The sequence below is a fragment of the Sphaerodactylus townsendi genome, linkage group LG01 (assembly GCF_021028975.2).
Source record: "Sphaerodactylus townsendi isolate TG3544 linkage group LG01, MPM_Stown_v2.3, whole genome shotgun sequence".
NCBI classification, from domain to species: Eukaryota; Metazoa; Chordata; class Lepidosauria; order Squamata; family Sphaerodactylidae; genus Sphaerodactylus; species Sphaerodactylus townsendi.
Window position 1 is genome coordinate 63,238,697 of NC_059425.1, and position 20,047 is coordinate 63,258,743.

Below are 20,047 nucleotides of genomic sequence, written 5' to 3' on the forward strand. Positions count from 1 at the left end.
AGTCTCTCTTTTTGGAATAAAATAATAAAACGTGATACACACAAATTAAATGGAGGTAGTGTTAAATATGAGCTACTTTAGGTTGGAGCATGGCTTCTTACCATACTAAAAATATTATAAAATGATTAAAAGCAAAATTTATATTGAATCTAGCAATCCTAATAAACATCCTTGTTTATCTGCAAATGAGTTTGTGTTTTTAGCTATTTGTGAAACGTATTTTTGTGTGTATGTGTTTATGGCATTTTAACTTACGTGACATATTTTAAAAGTACATTCAGAGAATCACAGGTAGGAGTGATGGCACACATAAACTCTGAGACCCCTCATATGTTTGTGTGTCATTTTGAGGCAGTGTACTTAGACAGCATGACAATACGTGTTGCAGAATTTCTGTGGTATAGGTGTTAAATAGGTAGAAAAGATAGGAAAGTATATGGTGAACTGTACTACTGATTGCATTTAAACATTATGAATATGTAAGTGCAATCAAGAGTAACATGTTTCTTTGCACCTGCTTAACCCCCCCCCCCCGCAATATTTCTTCCTGAAAGCAAAGAGCCAATCTTGACTACTCTTTACCTCAGTGAAGTAGATACTTCAGAAGAAGGCACAGATGTCAGTGCAAGGAAGTGGGAAGGCTAGCCGTGGGTGAAGGGAAGATGTCCAGGGCAAAGCTGTGCTTACTGGCAAATCTGTCTGGCAGTGAAGCAAATTAATATTGTGCTAGAAGTGGTCTCGCTTGCCATAGAGAGGATGGAAAGTGAAAGCAGGGCTTGAGGAAATATGTCTGTATACGAAATCTTGTTGTGGCAGACATTCACCCCCACTGAAGAAGAAGAAGACGACGACGACAACTTGGATTTATATTCCCCCTTTCTCTCCTATAGGAGACTCAAAGGGGCTTACAAACTCCTTTCCCTCCGTCCCTCACAACAAACACCCTGTGAAGTAGGTGGGTCTGAGAGAGCTCAGAAGAACTGTGTCTAGCCCAAGGTCACCCAGCTGGCATGTGTTGGAATGTACAGGGTAATCTGAATTCCCAGATAAGCCTCCGCAGCTCAGGCGGCAGAGTGGGGAAACAAATCCGGTCCCTCCAGATTAGAATACACCTGTTCGTAACCACTACGCCACTGCTGCTCCTTGTGCCTGGTACATAATTGTCCATAAAGTAATAAATAAATTTAGTATTGCTACCATCACTGTTGGAAGCTGCTGTCTTGACACTACTATAGAGTCAGCCAAAGGGCTTGAGAGTTGGTTTTGAAGCCACAAATAGAATCTACAGTCATACCTTGATTAGCTCCATGAATCATTGTCACTGCTGGCTGCCTTAGGTCAGCCTGCTTCTTAATTTAGAAAGGGCTTAACAGAAAATGTAATTTTTTCTGCATAGTTATATTGCAGGGGATGTGCGGGTTTTTTTACATTAGATGCTCAGAGTGTTTATCTCTGGTGCTGACAGCCTTTATGTTGTACCCTTCATATATGTTTTAAAAAGTTAATAAAAGTATATATTTTTTAAAAATATCATGTTTTTAAAAGTTAATAAAGGCTTTTTTTAAAAAATAGGCTTGAGTGCCACATTGCAATTTGTGCTTTTGATGAGCGCTTCAGAAACTAAAAGAAAGGCCACACACAAAATTATTGTGGGAATTGGATCTTATATGATGCTGCATTTTCATTATCAGCAACTTTGCAACTGCTCCTATCTAAAACAGTGATAGCTGATCTTTTTTCCCTATCTTGTATATTGAAAAGGACGTTCATCTTTGTGATCTCATTGCATGCTCAGACATGCAATGGAGAAGAGTATCAAACTTTTCTTCAGGCATTCCTATAGCAACAGAGTGTTCCCTCCCACACCCCTTTGGAACCATAGGCAGGAAGATTTCCCACTGAAACAGTCACAAGGTCAGAGGGGGATGGAGCAATGTCCTTAGTTTTCTTGTTGTTGCCGATTTGAGGGGACTATTTTTGGTGTTCCTGTTTTCCTTGATACACAACTTTGACAAAGAGAAAAAGGATCCGGCTCTTTTGAAAAAGTGGTCCAAGTGTGGAGTGGAAATGGGGAAGAATAATGGTCATGTAGACTGTCTTCTTTGCCTTGGTGAGGGGAATATTCCAGCCTCATGTAAGGTCTGTGCCCAATTTACCCTGAAGGCTTGCTTCTCTGAGCATTTAGACTAAAGGCTATGCTGTATGAATGCTCCTTGGTGCCAGATGTTCCCATTCAGTTGACGGATAAATCATCTAAGAACCCTTCAGTGGTTTTGACTCCAACTGTTCAGTCCTCCACTTCAGGACAAGTGGACAGAGCTCTATCCTTACTCCCTGCATAAAAGGCAAAAAATGCTCCCATCACCGCAAGTCTGCCTGCCATGTCTGGAGATCGATGTCCAGATCTCTACTGAAGAACATGCTGGTTTTGATAAAGGGTCATAACCCCAGTTGTCAAGATTATTGGCATCAGTCTTTACCTTCTTTCAAGCAAAGACACCACCCACAGATCGGCCAGTCAATGCACTAGCCTTTCTTCCCATTCTGATGTTGTGGAGGTGAGTGAGAAAACCCCACCATTGAGTAAATGACTTCTCATTGTGGAAGAGAGTCCTCAACTGAGGGATAATTCTCCACAGCATTGAGATTTGTCACTTGATGCTCTAATTGATGATGCTAAGTCATACAGGGCTACACTGCACAGAATTGTCAATCACTTCTGCCTCCTCAAATGGAGCCTGCTTGATGCCATTCTTTACCTCGACAAGTAGTCAATGGAGTTCTGACTGTTCAAGGGATGGCATTCCCCATTCAATCAATCATCACCATTCATCATCCTGGAGTTGATCCCAACTCAGGTCCATTGAGTTCTCTATCTCTCAAGGAAATGAGGGAGGAGAAAGGTCACAAAATTCCCATTGGTACAAAATTGCGGTTCCTCTGATAACTGCTTGACTCTGGGGAGATGCTTGAGATTTGCCCCATTGGGGATCCATATTGTCTTTCTGTCAGAGATTGGATTCCAGAGTCATATCAGGCAGTGTGGTGCATCTGCCTGGGATCCTTATGGACCTTGGCCATACCACCCATTATTTTACCTGGTTTGATCTCCTCATTGTTGTAGAAGGAGCGGATCTGTGCCCAGACCATCATTGCTGGTCCCTGACCACTACTGGAAGATTGGGCACACAAGAGCTCTTGACACCAGACGTTGACTTGAGGTCAGGAATCCACTAGCCCACACTGTTATTGCCATTGTCCTGAGCTGAATTGGGCCCCCACAGGCCTTCAAAAAGAGATTTTCCATAATTTCTGAGTGACTGTAAGGAAAGCAAGACCTACTTTTCCAACCTTTGGAACAGGACATTTGAAGTCATGGTAGTTGGTAAGATGTATTTTGGAAATTTTGCAGAACAAAACATAAAGTACGTTCTTTGTTTTGATAAATCACCCCTGTAACAAAAAGATAATGAGAATAGAAAGTGGCACTATATGAGTCCCCTTTACTGACACTGATTGTAACAAAGATGGAGTGCATGCACTTTACTTGCTCTCATGAGAGTCCAAAGATGATATCCTTGTTAGTGACTTTTCATGGCATGCTATCATTCATACTGTGTGTAATGCTTTTCCTATTCAAACCTTCTTTATATCATGATATACTGAGTCTGACTCATGGAATGGGCAGCTGGAAACCTGTAGAAAACTCCTCCAACTGTGTGATCAGTAGGCAAAGACTTGCCTCAAGGAGCACCAGAGATGAATTATGAGGACTTACTGGAACATGTGGGAACTGTGTCACAGTGCTTCAGACAGTTGTCCAATTCATCCTTTAATAGCTTGAATGTCATATGAGAATGCGCAGATAGAATAGAGTATGCACAGATAGAACAGCACAAACGTCATTGCCAGCAAAATATGCTATATTTAGCGTTTCTGTTCAAGCCACTTGTTTTTAATGATGCAAGATCTGCACATAAATTAAAGAGAAAAGTTCATGGATATAATTTCAGACATTACTATCATATAATTTCAGACCTGAAAATAAGTAAACAAAAAGTGAAGTTATTTCACACCTATATACCACCTAATAAATTCATAATGATAATGTGTGTGTTAAGTGCTATCAAGTTGCTTCCGATTAATGATGATCCTATGAATTAATGTCCTCCAAAACCTCCTATCATTAACAGTCTTGTTCAAGTCTCGCAATAGTCTCGCAAACTGAGGGATGTGGCTTCCTTTATAATGTCAATCCATCTCATGTTGGGTCTTCCTCTGTTCTTGTTGCTTTCAACTTTTCTTAGGTTATTATCTTTTCCAGTGACTCCTTTTTTTCACAAAGTGACCAAATGCAATAGTTTATTCATTTTAGCTTCTAAGTACAGTTCATATTTGATTTGATCTAGAACCTATTTATTTGTCTTTTTTTGGCGGGCCACAATATCCATTAATTCTCCTTCAGCATCAGATTTCAAAGGAATCCCTTCCTGTCAACTTTCTTCATTGTCTAACTTTCACACTCATACATAGTATTAGGAAATATTATGGAATGAATTAACTTGGTCACAAGTGGCAAACCTTACACTTCAAAATCTTTTCTAACTCCCTCATGGCTGCCTTTCCCAGTCTCATTTTCCTTCTGATTTCTTTATTTTGATTGATGATGGAGCTAGGGGTTAACTTGAAGAATGATTAATTTAATAGGTGTTCCATGAAGTCTGGTTGATATTAATCACTCAGACTTTGCATTATAACCCCTGTGCTACATCTCATCTCACTATTGGAGCAATTCTGTTTCATCTGTGTTTGCCATTTCCCAAGTAAATTACTGCGGCCCTCCTTTCCCACACCCACAGGGTGCCTACCACCCTCAATAACCTCTCTTTCACAGATTCTGGATTACGGATAGGTCAGGCCATCATACATCACCGTCCTTCTCATATTTTCAACATCTCTAGGGAACCATGACCATTTCACACTTCAAGTGCTCTCTTTCACTCATGGACAGAATAGCCCATCCCCCCCCCTTTTATAACATGCCTCAATCAAACATTTGACTGAGTTATTGGAGGTGAAGACTCATACACTGTACCGGTAACACACTGCTACTTGTTATGCTAGCTCAACAATTAACACGTTTTAAAATGGTGATGGGGAATAACTCAGCTTGGCAGCGAGAGGTAGGCTAGTGGGGGGATCTTTAAAACAACTATACCAGAAAATGGCTTTGAAACGTTCTACAGAGAAAACCAGGAGACCAAAATGAAATTACATATTTTTATACGTTTTTGGTAAAAACATTCATACAGTGAGATGTGGAGAAGCTTACACACAGTTACCGAGAGATATAAGCAGGGAGGAAAAATAGGTTTGGAGGAAATATTAAGAGGGGAGTAGCAGGGACTTATATGCTACCTAGGTTCAGATGAGAAGTTCTTGAAGAAGGCAAGGATTCATATGACCAGCCTGTGAATCCAAGTACAGGACGATATCGTGACTCAAAACCAACTGGACACAAGAGAGGTTCAGGCTAGTAAAGAGCTGGAATGAGGCAGTGAGCTCGCTAGGAGCTAGCTAGCTAGCCAGTTAGAGCTAGAGCTAGAGAGAGAGAGAGAGAGAGAGAGAGAGAGAGAGAGAGAGAGAGAGAGAGAGAACTTCGAACTTGGGGTGCGCAGTATTTTTATACCCCATAGTGCAATCTAGGGCGGGAGCAAGGAGCTCTCATCCTGAAGATGGCATTACACCAGCAGAAAACAATGCAGCTACATTCAGCTAGTATGTTCAGGAAACAGATAATAAATCCTATATACAATAGTATGGTCCACAATCTTTCCCCCTTTATGAAGCACTTTCCTGAAGCAATCTGTTATTGCATAGCCCTATTCATAAAAAAGACCTCCTGAACATCTCTGTCCTATATAAAATACAGGATGGAAGAAGCGAGGGAGTTTCCTTGATCTCATCAGGCAGACCATTCCACAAAATGGAGGCCCAAGCAAAGAAGGCACATGTACAGATGGTTCATAGAATGGCACCCATAGAGGGCCTTGGACAGATCAGTGAAGCTGTCATGGTGAAACACAGGAGGAGAGATGGTCCTGCAGATATGTGGTTCCAAGGTAATGCAGGGCTCTATATATGTTATTCAGTACCCTGAATTCCCATAACATGTTAATAATAGCTGTTTCATAAGCTAGCTTAACTTTGTTAACATAATACCATTTGAAATAAAATTCAAGCAGGGTAAAAATAGTTAGGAACAAAACTTCTAGTTAGCTTTTGGAAATACTGCTTCATGAATAATTCATTTTCAGACTATTTCTGTAAAGCATATCTTGCTTGTCAGATGAGAAATGGGGCAATTTGCTGTTTATGTAAACAGCAGGGGTGTTGCAAGATTGTTCAAGTCACTGAAAGAGGTTTCCCACCCTGCTCTCTTGTGTCATGGTTAGAGGCAAGCTGAGAGAGGGAAAAAGAAGAGAAATTAAGTATTTTAAAGCGGCTTCTGAGAGAATATGCTAGGCCTTCAGTAGATCTGGCTCCCGATCGCCAAAGAGGAAGTAGGGATTGCAACAACACAATTATTTGTGGGGGTTGCGATTTAAACCCCAACGTATTATTTTAAAGATTTCAGGGTGTTTTTTTTGAAGACCTAAAGGATCCTCAAGTTAGCAATAACAACAACAAAAATCCGTTCAGCATATCCACAGATTTAGGCATCTACAGATGTGGGCTAGACTTTGCTATTAGATATAGAGGGAGCTACTTTTATGTTACTGTGTACTTGTGGTGTAGTCCTGCAAATTGTGTGGCCCCGTGTTCATGAAATATTTCAGAAGCTGCATGCTTTACTTCTCAGCATGACACACAGAGAGGGCTTGAAGATATCACTTTTGGAATGGAAAAAGTACATTAATTAATGCTAAGCTTAGTGGTAACTTTATAAAAATGCCTTGAAAGCAGCTTTAATGTGACTTCAGAATATCCAAGTGGAATGTATTTTAGATGTTCTTGGGAATTAAAAATTCTACTCCCCTCCCAAATAATTTTAGAATATATTTTCAAGCAGTGCAATGAAATGAGAGCACGGTGAGATGAGTGGGAAAATGAGGAAAGGTACAGGGGTTACAGGAAGTCCTATGGAGGGACAGTGAAAGTTCTGTATTTGTGAACAAAGAGAAAAAAGATGGAGTAGCTGACAAAGAGATAAATATGAGCAGGAGAACAGAAAACAGACTTATTCTCCCAGCTACATGCGAAGAAATCTCAAAAACCAGAGTAGTGCACTGTAAATAGTGGTGCCTGACCTACTGAGCTCACAGGGATTCGGAATACAACTACTAGCAGGTACAGGCATGAGAAAGGGAGACAGTAGTCTTACTCTGAGTCCAGAGGAACAAGTCCAAAGCAAGTATGAGAAGAGGCAATCAAGGGTTGAAGGTACATCAGGTCAGGCAATCTTGTCCGAATTTGAGTTCCAAGTGATCAGTCTGTGAGCAGGTGTGACAAAAAGCTGTCAGGCTTTCAACAACGTTGCTTCTGCAGCTTCAACTTCCCAGAGCCGTCTCTTATACATCTCTGCTGTGGCTCAGTCTTGATCCTGAGCCCAGAGCATTCTCTGAGACACTGCATCTTTTAGAGTGCAGTTCCTGCTGGATTCTAAGCTGCCTCACTGATTCAGGTGAGCTGGGTAGACTGTTAGTTCTGGCCTTAGTGTCTGTAGGTGTTTCTGCAAGCACTCTGATTTCCTGCTCTTAGAGTTCTCCCCATCTCTACAGGCACCTCCATGTTTGCAAACCTGCATCCAAGGTTTGCAAAGGTGGGGGAGCCAGCAGGGTGCCTGTGAAGATGGGGAATGTTCTCCCCATCTCTATAGCCCCCAGTTTGCAAAATTGGATCCCAGCTTTGATTGGGGGGGGGGGGGGACAGGGTACCTGTACTTAGAGTTCTCCTCATCTCCACAGGCACCACCCCCCAGCTCCAAAACTGGATTCCGGCTTTGCAAAGTAGGAGGGGGGAGCCACCAAGATACTTGTGAATCTGGGAAGAGTTCTCCATAGGCACCCCCACCTTTTTTTTCATTTTTCCCCTTTTTCTCCACCTCTCATTCTTCATCCTCCACCCCTTCTCTTAATCTTCTGTCCTGCTACCTCAGCTCTCTTTTTATTACTCTTTTTGCTCTGCTACCCAAACTCTGTTTCTCGCCCCCTACCCCTGCGCTCTCTGTCTGTCCCAGTACCCCAGCTCTCTTCTCTCTCGTTTTGCCCTCCTACCTCAGCTCTCTTTCTGCCCAGTTATTCTTTTTCTCACTCTCTTATCTATCTTTCTGCCAATCTACCCTAACTGTCTGTGCCTGTAAAAGGAAAGTTTTCTAAGCAAATGGAGGCAGGAGGGAAAAGGCCACTGTTTCCAAATGGCCATTGCAGTCTGAGGCACACACAACTTTAACTGTGTGTTCTCTTGGTCCTATTGGAGCTGGCAGCTGCTGGGAAGTGTAGCCCCTGACCTTCTAGGAGGAGGTAGAATCTGGCCCTTTTCATGCCCAAGGACTACACTTCCAAACAGTTTTTCTGGTGTATTGTCTGGAACACACTACTGAATTATATGTAGACAGTTATCTTTTTATCAAAATAACTATTATGAAAGCACAGGAGGTACAGTTTTATATGTTTGCCTAAGGCACATAATTATCTAGTTATGGCTGTGCTTCCTTCATCTTCTTCCAGAGCATTTCACAAATTAGATATATGCTTTCCTTTAGGGGGATATCTTGCCAGAATATTGGGGGAAGGACACCTTCATTTCTAAATTCACGTTTTGATATAATTTATCAGTAACTTAAAAGAACCGTGTTTGTGGGCTGAATTAAAAGCTTTCATCATTCGAACTCTCAACTCTACTCTACTATAAACTTTGATAGCAGCTCCAGCTGTTTTCCCTCAAAAGCCTGGTGACCTAAGAAAAGCATGAATAAAAGAGCCAATATCAATTATATCTGCTTTGCATTTAATACTCAACATTTTGTGGAATAAGGTTCAAAGGACCAAAAAAGGACACCCCCCCAACACCCCCTGCCCCAAACCAGAAAATATATTTAATGCCAGTTTCCTTGCTTCATAGAGAACTTGTTGTTTGGCACTTTTCACTTTTTGGCATCACCAGAAAACAGCAGCTTATGTACTAGCTTTGGTAGGCAGTTTCATTGTAGTACTTACTAGGCACATGCCATAGTGAATGAATCTTAAAAGTTCCCCTGAAAATTTTGAAAAGGGCTTGAAGCTGCCAATCTTTATGTGAGTCCTCGAGTCCTCCCAGAATTGCAGCTGTTGAACTAGAGATCAGTTTCCCTGGAGGAAATGACAGCTTTGTAGGGTAGCCTCTCACTAAGCTCTCTTCCCTTGGCAAACTCTGTGTTCCCTAGAAAGGGTCCCAAATCTCCAGGAATTTACTAAGCTGGAGTTCGTGGACCTAAAAGGGCTGCAAACCATGAGTGTTTGGTGTAAACAGAGCAGACCTTGTCATATACAGGATGAACACAAAGAACTAAACAAAGTCAGTATTGCAGCGTAGACTTTCTGGTCTTATATTAGTTTCAAATGACTATAGAAACCATTACAGTATATACGTGTATGGTTCAGTATACAGTAAATACATCAATGAATCTTTCATGTATGGTCTTACAGACATAAGCCCTTCTGCACATGCAGAATAATGCACTTTCAATCCACTTTTAATGTACTCTGCAGCTGTACAGAATAGCAAAATCCACTTGCAAACAATTGTGGAAGTGGATTGAATGTGCGTTATTCTGCATGTGTGGAAAGGGCCACAGATCAGCATCAAGACCTTATAGCAAATATAGATCAACATAGAATCAGTGGTGGCGAACCTTTGGCACTCCAGATGTTATGGACTACAATTCCCATCAGCCCCCGGCAGCATGGCCAATTGGCCATGCTGGCAGGGGCTGATGGGAATTGTAGTCCATAACCCCCCCCCACCCCCCCACTCCCCCACCCCCCCCCCCCCCCCCACCCACCCCCCCCCCGCCCCCCCCCCGCCCGCCCCGCACCCCACTGCCCACCCCCCCCCCCCCCAGCCCCCCCCCACCAACCACCCCCCCCCGCCCCCACCCCCCCCCCCCCCCACCCCCCCCCCCCCCCACCCCCCCCCCCCCCCACCCCCCCCCCCCCCCACCCCCCCCCCCCCCCACCCCCCCCCCCCCCCACCCCCCCCCCCCCCCACCCCCCCCCCCCCCCACCCCCCCCCCCCCCCACCCCCCCCCCCCCCCACCCCCCCCCCCCCCCACCCCCCCCCCCCCCCACCCCCCCCCCCCCCCACCCCCCCCCCCCCCCACCCCCCCCCCCCCCCACCCCCCCCCCCCCCCACCCCCCCCCCCCCCCACCCCCCCCCCCCCCCACCCCCCCCCCCCCCCACCCCCCCCCCCCCCCACCCCCCCCCCCCCCCACCCCCCCCCCCCCCCACCCCCCCCCCCCCCCACCCCCCCCCCCCCCCACCCCCCCCCCCCCCCACCCCCCCCCCCCCCCACCCCCCCCCCCCCCCACCCCCCCCCCCCCCCACCCCCCCCCCCCCCCACCCCCCCCCCCCCCCACCCCCCCCCCCCCCCACCCCCCCCCCCCCCCACCCCCCCCCCCCCCCACCCCCCCCCCCCCCCACCCCCCCCCCCCCCCACCCCCCCCCCCCCCCACCCCCCCCCCCCCCCACCCCCCCCCCCCCCCACCCCCCCCCCCCCCCACCCCCCCCCCCCCCCACCCCCCCCCCCCCCCACCCCCCCCCCCCCCCACCCCCCCCCCCCCCCACCCCCCCCCCCCCCCACCCCCCCCCCCCCCCACCCCCCCCCCCCCCCACCCCCCCCCCCCCCCACCCCCCCCCCCCCCCACCCCCCCCCCCCCCCACCCCCCCCCCCCCCCACCCCCCCCCCCCCCCACCCCCCCCCCCCCCCACCCCCCCCCCCCCCCACCCCCCCCCCCCCCCACCCCCCCCCCCCCCCACCCCCCCCCCCCCCCACCCCCCCCCCCCCCCACCCCCCCCCCCCCCCACCCCCCCCCCCCCCCACCCCCCCCCCCCCCCACCCCCCCCCCCCCCCACCCCCCCCCCCCCCCACCCCCCCCCCCCCCCACCCCCCCCCCCCCCCACCCCCCCCCCCCCCCACCCCCCCCCCCCCCCACCCCCCCCCCCCCCCACCCCCCCCCCCCCCCACCCCCCCCCCCCCCCACCCCCCCCCCCCCCCACCCCCCCCCCCCCCCACCCCCCCCCCCCCCCACCCCCCCCCCCCCCCACCCCCCCCCCCCCCCACCCCCCCCCCCCCCCACCCCCCCCCCCCCCCACCCCCCCCCCCCCCCACCCCCCCCCCCCCCCACCCCCCCCCCCCCCCACCCCCCCCCCCCCCCACCCCCCCCCCCCCCCACCCCCCCCCCCCCCCACCCCCCCCCCCCCCCACCCCCCCCCCCCCCCACCCCCCCCCCCCCCCACCCCCCCCCCCCCCCACCCCCCCCCCCCCCCACCCCCCCCCCCCCCCACCCCCCCCCCCCCCCACCCCCCCCCCCCCCCACCCCCCCCCCCCCCCACCCCCCCCCCCCCCCACCCCCCCCCCCCCCCACCCCCCCCCCCCCCCACCCCCCCCCCCCCCCACCCCCCCCCCCCCCCACCCCCCCCCCCCCCCACCCCCCCCCCCCCCCACCCCCCCCCCCCCCCACCCCCCCCCCCCCCCACCCCCCCCCCCCCCCACCCCCCCCCCCCCCCACCCCCCCCCCCCCCCACCCCCCCCCCCCCCCACCCCCCCCCCCCCCCACCCCCCCCCCCCCCCACCCCCCCCCCCCCCCACCCCCCCCCCCCCCCACCCCCCCCCCCCCCCACCCCCCCCCCCCCCCACCCCCCCCCCCCCCCACCCCCCCCCCCCCCCACCCCCCCCCCCCCCCACCCCCCCCCCCCCCCACCCCCCCCCCCCCCCACCCCCCCCCCCCCCCACCCCCCCCCCCCCCCACCCCCCCCCCCCCCCACCCCCCCCCCCCCCCACCCCCCCCCCCCCCCACCCCCCCCCCCCCCCACCCCCCCCCCCCCCCACCCCCCCCCCCCCCCACCCCCCCCCCCCCCCACCCCCCCCCCCCCCCACCCCCCCCCCCCCCCACCCCCCCCCCCCCCCACCCCCCCCCCCCCCCACCCCCCCCCCCCCCCACCCCCCCCCCCCCCCACCCCCCCCCCCCCCCACCCCCCCCCCCCCCCACCCCCCCCCCCCCCCACCCCCCCCCCCCCCCACCCCCCCCCCCCCCCACCCCCCCCCCCCCCCACCCCCCCCCCCCCCCACCCCCCCCCCCCCCCACCCCCCCCCCCCCCCACCCCCCCCCCCCCCCACCCCCCCCCCCCCCCACCCCCCCCCCCCCCCACCCCCCCCCCCCCCCACCCCCCCCCCCCCCCACCCCCCCCCCCCCCCACCCCCCCCCCCCCCCACCCCCCCCCCCCCCCACCCCCCCCCCCCCCCACCCCCCCCCCCCCCCACCCCCCCCCCCCCCCACCCCCCCCCCCCCCCACCCCCCCCCCCCCCCACCCCCCCCCCCCCCCACCCCCCCCCCCCCCCACCCCCCCCCCCCCCCACCCCCCCCCCCCCCCACCCCCCCCCCCCCCCACCCCCCCCCCCCCCCACCCCCCCCCCCCCCCACCCCCCCCCCCCCCCACCCCCCCCCCCCCCCACCCCCCCCCCCCCCCACCCCCCCCCCCCCCCACCCCCCCCCCCCCCCACCCCCCCCCCCCCCCACCCCCCCCCCCCCCCACCCCCCCCCCCCCCCACCCCCCCCCCCCCCCACCCCCCCCCCCCCCCACCCCCCCCCCCCCCCACCCCCCCCCCCCCCCACCCCCCCCCCCCCCCACCCCCCCCCCCCCCCACCCCCCCCCCCCCCCACCCCCCCCCCCCCCCACCCCCCCCCCCCCCCACCCCCCCCCCCCCCCACCCCCCCCCCCCCCCACCCCCCCCCCCCCCCACCCCCCCCCCCCCCCACCCCCCCCCCCCCCCACCCCCCCCCCCCCCCACCCCCCCCCCCCCCCACCCCCCCCCCCCCCCACCCCCCCCCCCCCCCACCCCCCCCCCCCCCCACCCCCCCCCCCCCCCACCCCCCCCCCCCCCCACCCCCCCCCCCCCCCACCCCCCCCCCCCCCCACCCCCCCCCCCCCCCACCCCCCCCCCCCCCCACCCCCCCCCCCCCCCACCCCCCCCCCCCCCCACCCCCCCCCCCCCCCACCCCCCCCCCCCCCCACCCCCCCCCCCCCCCACCCCCCCCCCCCCCCACCCCCCCCCCCCCCCACCCCCCCCCCCCCCCACCCCCCCCCCCCCCCACCCCCCCCCCCCCCCACCCCCCCCCCCCCCCACCCCCCCCCCCCCCCACCCCCCCCCCCCCCCACCCCCCCCCCCCCCCACCCCCCCCCCCCCCCACCCCCCCCCCCCCCCACCCCCCCCCCCCCCCACCCCCCCCCCCCCCCACCCCCCCCCCCCCCCACCCCCCCCCCCCCCCACCCCCCCCCCCCCCCACCCCCCCCCCCCCCCACCCCCCCCCCCCCCCACCCCCCCCCCCCCCCACCCCCCCCCCCCCCCACCCCCCCCCCCCCCCACCCCCCCCCCCCCCCACCCCCCCCCCCCCCCACCCCCCCCCCCCCCCACCCCCCCCCCCCCCCACCCCCCCCCCCCCCCACCCCCCCCCCCCCCCACCCCCCCCCCCCCCCACCCCCCCCCCCCCCCACCCCCCCCCCCCCCCACCCCCCCCCCCCCCCACCCCCCCCCCCCCCCACCCCCCCCCCCCCCCACCCCCCCCCCCCCCCACCCCCCCCCCCCCCCACCCCCCCCCCCCCCCACCCCCCCCCCCCCCCACCCCCCCCCCCCCCCACCCCCCCCCCCCCCCACCCCCCCCCCCCCCCACCCCCCCCCCCCCCCACCCCCCCCCCCCCCCACCCCCCCCCCCCCCCACCCCCCCCCCCCCCCACCCCCCCCCCCCCCCACCCCCCCCCCCCCCCACCCCCCCCCCCCCCCACCCCCCCCCCCCCCCACCCCCCCCCCCCCCCACCCCCCCCCCCCCCCACCCCCCCCCCCCCCCACCCCCCCCCCCCCCCACCCCCCCCCCCCCCCACCCCCCCCCCCCCCCACCCCCCCCCCCCCCCACCCCCCCCCCCCCCCACCCCCCCCCCCCCCCACCCCCCCCCCCCCCCACCCCCCCCCCCCCCCACCCCCCCCCCCCCCCACCCCCCCCCCCCCCCACCCCCCCCCCCCCCCACCCCCCCCCCCCCCCACCCCCCCCCCCCCCCACCCCCCCCCCCCCCCACCCCCCCCCCCCCCCACCCCCCCCCCCCCCCACCCCCCCCCCCCCCCACCCCCCCCCCCCCCCACCCCCCCCCCCCCCCACCCCCCCCCCCCCCCACCCCCCCCCCCCCCCACCCCCCCCCCCCCCCACCCCCCCCCCCCCCCACCCCCCCCCCCCCCCACCCCCCCCCCCCCCCACCCCCCCCCCCCCCCACCCCCCCCCCCCCCCACCCCCCCCCCCCCCCACCCCCCCCCCCCCCCACCCCCCCCCCCCCCCACCCCCCCCCCCCCCCACCCCCCCCCCCCCCCACCCCCCCCCCCCCCCACCCCCCCCCCCCCCCACCCCCCCCCCCCCCCACCCCCCCCCCCCCCCACCCCCCCCCCCCCCCACCCCCCCCCCCCCCCACCCCCCCCCCCCCCCACCCCCCCCCCCCCCCACCCCCCCCCCCCCCCACCCCCCCCCCCCCCCACCCCCCCCCCCCCCCACCCCCCCCCCCCCCCACCCCCCCCCCCCCCCACCCCCCCCCCCCCCCACCCCCCCCCCCCCCCACCCCCCCCCCCCCCCACCCCCCCCCCCCCCCACCCCCCCCCCCCCCCACCCCCCCCCCCCCCCACCCCCCCCCCCCCCCACCCCCCCCCCCCCCCACCCCCCCCCCCCCCCACCCCCCCCCCCCCCCACCCCCCCCCCCCCCCACCCCCCCCCCCCCCCACCCCCCCCCCCCCCCACCCCCCCCCCCCCCCACCCCCCCCCCCCCCCACCCCCCCCCCCCCCCACCCCCCCCCCCCCCCACCCCCCCCCCCCCCCACCCCCCCCCCCCCCCACCCCCCCCCCCCCCCACCCCCCCCCCCCCCCACCCCCCCCCCCCCCCACCCCCCCCCCCCCCCACCCCCCCCCCCCCCCACCCCCCCCCCCCCCCACCCCCCCCCCCCCCCACCCCCCCCCCCCCCCACCCCCCCCCCCCCCCACCCCCCCCCCCCCCCACCCCCCCCCCCCCCCACCCCCCCCCCCCCCCACCCCCCCCCCCCCCCACCCCCCCCCCCCCCCACCCCCCCCCCCCCCCACCCCCCCCCCCCCCCACCCCCCCCCCCCCCCACCCCCCCCCCCCCCCACCCCCCCCCCCCCCCACCCCCCCCCCCCCCCACCCCCCCCCCCCCCCACCCCCCCCCCCCCCCACCCCCCCCCCCCCCCACCCCCCCCCCCCCCCACCCCCCCCCCCCCCCACCCCCCCCCCCCCCCACCCCCCCCCCCCCCCACCCCCCCCCCCCCCCACCCCCCCCCCCCCCCACCCCCCCCCCCCCCCACCCCCCCCCCCCCCCACCCCCCCCCCCCCCCACCCCCCCCCCCCCCCACCCCCCCCCCCCCCCACCCCCCCCCCCCCCCACCCCCCCCCCCCCCCACCCCCCCCCCCCCCCACCCCCCCCCCCCCCCACCCCCCCCCCCCCCCACCCCCCCCCCCCCCCACCCCCCCCCCCCCCCACCCCCCCCCCCCCCCACCCCCCCCCCCCCCCACCCCCCCCCCCCCCCACCCCCCCCCCCCCCCACCCCCCCCCCCCCCCACCCCCCCCCCCCCCCACCCCCCCCCCCCCCCACCCCCCCCCCCCCCCACCCCCCCCCCCCCCCACCCCCCCCCCCCCCCACCCCCCCCCCCCCCCACCCCCCCCCCCCCCCACCCCCCCCCCCCCCCACCCCCCCCCCCCCCCACCCCCCCCCCCCCCCACCCCCCCCCCCCCCCACCCCCCCCCCCCCCCACCCCCCCCCCCCCCCACCCCCCCCCCCCCCCACCCCCCCCCCCCCCCACCCCCCCCCCCCCCCACCCCCCCCCCCCCCCACCCCCCCCCCCCCCCACCCCCCCCCCCCCCCACCCCCCCCCCCCCCCACCCCCCCCCCCCCCCACCCCCCCCCCCCCCCACCCCCCCCCCCCCCCACCCCCCCCCCCCCCCACCCCCCCCCCCCCCCACCCCCCCCCCCCCCCACCCCCCCCCCCCCCCACCCCCCCCCCCCCCCACCCCCCCCCCCCCCCACCCCCCCCCCCCCCCACCCCCCCCCCCCCCCACCCCCCCCCCCCCCCACCCCCCCCCCCCCCCACCCCCCCCCCCCCCCACCCCCCCCCCCCCCCACCCCCCCCCCCCCCCACCCCCCCCCCCCCCCACCCCCCCCCCCCCCCACCCCCCCCCCCCCCCACCCCCCCCCCCCCCCACCCCCCCCCCCCCCCACCCCCCCCCCCCCCCACCCCCCCCCCCCCCCACCCCCCCCCCCCCCCACCCCCCCCCCCCCCCACCCCCCCCCCCCCCCACCCCCCCCCCCCCCCACCCCCCCCCCCCCCCACCCCCCCCCCCCCCCACCCCCCCCCCCCCCCACCCCCCCCCCCCCCCACCCCCCCCCCCCCCCACCCCCCCCCCCCCCCACCCCCCCCCCCCCCCACCCCCCCCCCCCCCCACCCCCCCCCCCCCCCACCCCCCCCCCCCCCCACCCCCCCCCCCCCCCACCCCCCCCCCCCCCCACCCCCCCCCCCCCCCACCCCCCCCCCCCCCCACCCCCCCCCCCCCCCACCCCCCCCCCCCCCCACCCCCCCCCCCCCCCACCCCCCCCCCCCCCCACCCCCCCCCCCCCCCACCCCCCCCCCCCCCCACCCCCCCCCCCCCCCACCCCCCCCCCCCCCCACCCCCCCCCCCCCCCACCCCCCCCCCCCCCCACCCCCCCCCCCCCCCACCCCCCCCCCCCCCCACCCCCCCCCCCCCCCACCCCCCCCCCCCCCCACCCCCCCCCCCCCCCACCCCCCCCCCCCCCCACCCCCCCCCCCCCCCACCCCCCCCCCCCCCCACCCCCCCCCCCCCCCACCCCCCCCCCCCCCCACCCCCCCCCCCCCCCACCCCCCCCCCCCCCCACCCCCCCCCCCCCCCACCCCCCCCCCCCCCCACCCCCCCCCCCCCCCACCCCCCCCCCCCCCCACCCCCCCCCCCCCCCACCCCCCCCCCCCCCCACCCCCCCCCCCCCCCACCCCCCCCCCCCCCCACCCCCCCCCCCCCCCACCCCCCCCCCCCCCCACCCCCCCCCCCCCCCACCCCCCCCCCCCCCCACCCCCCCCCCCCCCCACCCCCCCCCCCCCCCACCCCCCCCCCCCCCCACCCCCCCCCCCCCCCACCCCCCCCCCCCCCCACCCCCCCCCCCCCCCACCCCCCCCCCCCCCCACCCCCCCCCCCCCCCACCCCCCCCCCCCCCCACCCCCCCCCCCCCCCACCCCCCCCCCCCCCCACCCCCCCCCCCCCCCACCCCCCCCCCCCCCCACCCCCCCCCCCCCCCACCCCCCCCCCCCCCCACCCCCCCCCCCCCCCACCCCCCCCCCCCCCCACCCCCCCCCCCCCCCACCCCCCCCCCCCCCCACCCCCCCCCCCCCCCACCCCCCCCCCCCCCCACCCCCCCCCCCCCCCACCCCCCCCCCCCCCCACCCCCCCCCCCCCCCACCCCCCCCCCCCCCCACCCCCCCCCCCCCCCACCCCCCCCCCCCCCCACCCCCCCCCCCCCCCACCCCCCCCCCCCCCCACCCCCCCCCCCCCCCACCCCCCCCCCCCCCCACCCCCCCCCCCCCCCACCCCCCCCCCCCCCCACCCCCCCCCCCCCCCACCCCCCCCCCCCCCCACCCCCCCCCCCCCCCACCCCCCCCCCCCCCCACCCCCCCCCCCCCCCACCCCCCCCCCCCCCCACCCCCCCCCCCCCCCACCCCCCCCCCCCCCCACCCCCCCCCCCCCCCACCCCCCCCCCCCCCCACCCCCCCCCCCCCCCACCCCCCCCCCCCCCCACCCCCCCCCCCCCCCACCCCCCCCCCCCCCCACCCCCCCCCCCCCCCACCCCCCCCCCCCCCCACCCCCCCCCCCCCCCACCCCCCCCCCCCCCCACCCCCCCCCCCCCCCACCCCCCCCCCCCCCCACCCCCCCCCCCCCCCACCCCCCCCCCCCCCCACCCCCCCCCCCCCCCACCCCCCCCCCCCCCCACCCCCCCCCCCCCCCACCCCCCCCCCCCCCCACCCCCCCCCCCCCCCACCCCCCCCCCCCCCCACCCCCCCCCCCCCCCACCCCCCCCCCCCCCCACCCCCCCCCCCCCCCACCCCCCCCCCCCCCCACCCCCCCCCCCCCCCACCCCCCCCCCCCCCCACCCCCCCCCCCCCCCACCCCCCCCCCCCCCCACCCCCCCCCCCCCCCACCCCCCCCCCCCCCCACCCCCCCCCCCCCCCACCCCCCCCCCCCCCCACCCCCCCCCCCCCCCACCCCCCCCCCCCCCCACCCCCCCCCCCCCCCACCCCCCCCCCCCCCCACCCCCCCCCCCCCCCACCCCCCCCCCCCCCCACCCCCCCCCCCCCCCACCCCCCCCCCCCCCCACCCCCCCCCCCCCCCACCCCCCCCCCCCCCCACCCCCCCCCCCCCCCACCCCCCCCCCCCCCCACCCCCCCCCCCCCCCACCCCCCCCCCCCCCCACCCCCCCCCCCCCCCACCCCCCCCCCCCCCCACCCCCCCCCCCCCCCACCCCCCCCCCCCCCCACCCCCCCCCCCCCCCACCCCCCCCCCCCCCCACCCCCCCCCCCCCCCACCCCCCCCCCCCCCCACCCCCCCCCCCCCCCACCCCCCCCCCCCCCCACCCCCCCCCCCCCCCACCCCCCCCCCCCCCCACCCCCCCCCCCCCCCACCCCCCCCCCCCCCCACCCCCCCCCCCCCCCACCCCCCCCCCCCCCCACCCCCCCCCCCCCCCACCCCCCCCCCCCCCCACCCCCCCCCCCCCCCACCCCCCCCCCCCCCCACCCCCCCCCCCCCCCACCCCCCCCCCCCCCCACCCCCCCCCCCCCCCACCCCCCCCCCCCCCCACCCCCCCCCCCCCCCACCCCCCCCCCCCCCCACCCCCCCCCCCCCCCACCCCCCCCCCCCCCCACCCCCCCCCCCCCCCACCCCCCCCCCCCCCCACCCCCCCCCCCCCCCACCCCCCCCCCCCCCCACCCCCCCCCCCCCCCACCCCCCCCCCCCCCCACCCCCCCCCCCCCCCACCCCCCCCCCCCCCCACCCCCCCCCCCCCCCACCCCCCCCCCCCCCCACCCCCCCCCCCCCCCACCCCCCCCCCCCCCCACCCCCCCCCCCCCCCACCCCCCCCCCCCCCCACCCCCCCCCCCCCCCACCCCCCCCCCCCCCCACCCCCCCCCCCCCCCACCCCCCCCCCCCCCCACCCCCCCCCCCCCCCACCCCCCCCCCCCCCCACCCCCCCCCCCCCCCACCCCCCCCCCCCCCCACCCCCCCCCCCCCCCACCCCCCCCCCCCCCCACCCCCCCCCCCCCCCACCCCCCCCCCCCCCCACCCCCCCCCCCCCCCACCCCCCCCCCCCCCCACCCCCCCCCCCCCCCACCCCCCCCCCCCCCCACCCCCCCCCCCCCCCACCCCCCCCCCCCCCCACCCCCCCCCCCCCCCACCCCCCCCCCCCCCCACCCCCCCCCCCCCCCACCCCCCCCCCCCCCCACCCCCCCCCCCCCCCACCCCCCCCCCCCCCCACCCCCCCCCCCCCCCACCCCCCCCCCCCCCCACCCCCCCCCCCCCCCACCCCCCCCCCCCCCCACCCCCCCCCCCCCCCACCCCCCCCCCCCCCCACCCCCCCCCCCCCCCACCCCCCCCCCCCCCCACCCCCCCCCCCCCCCACCCCCCCCCCCCCCCACCCCCCCCCCCCCCCACCCCCCCCCCCCCCCACCCCCCCCCCCCCCCACCCCCCCC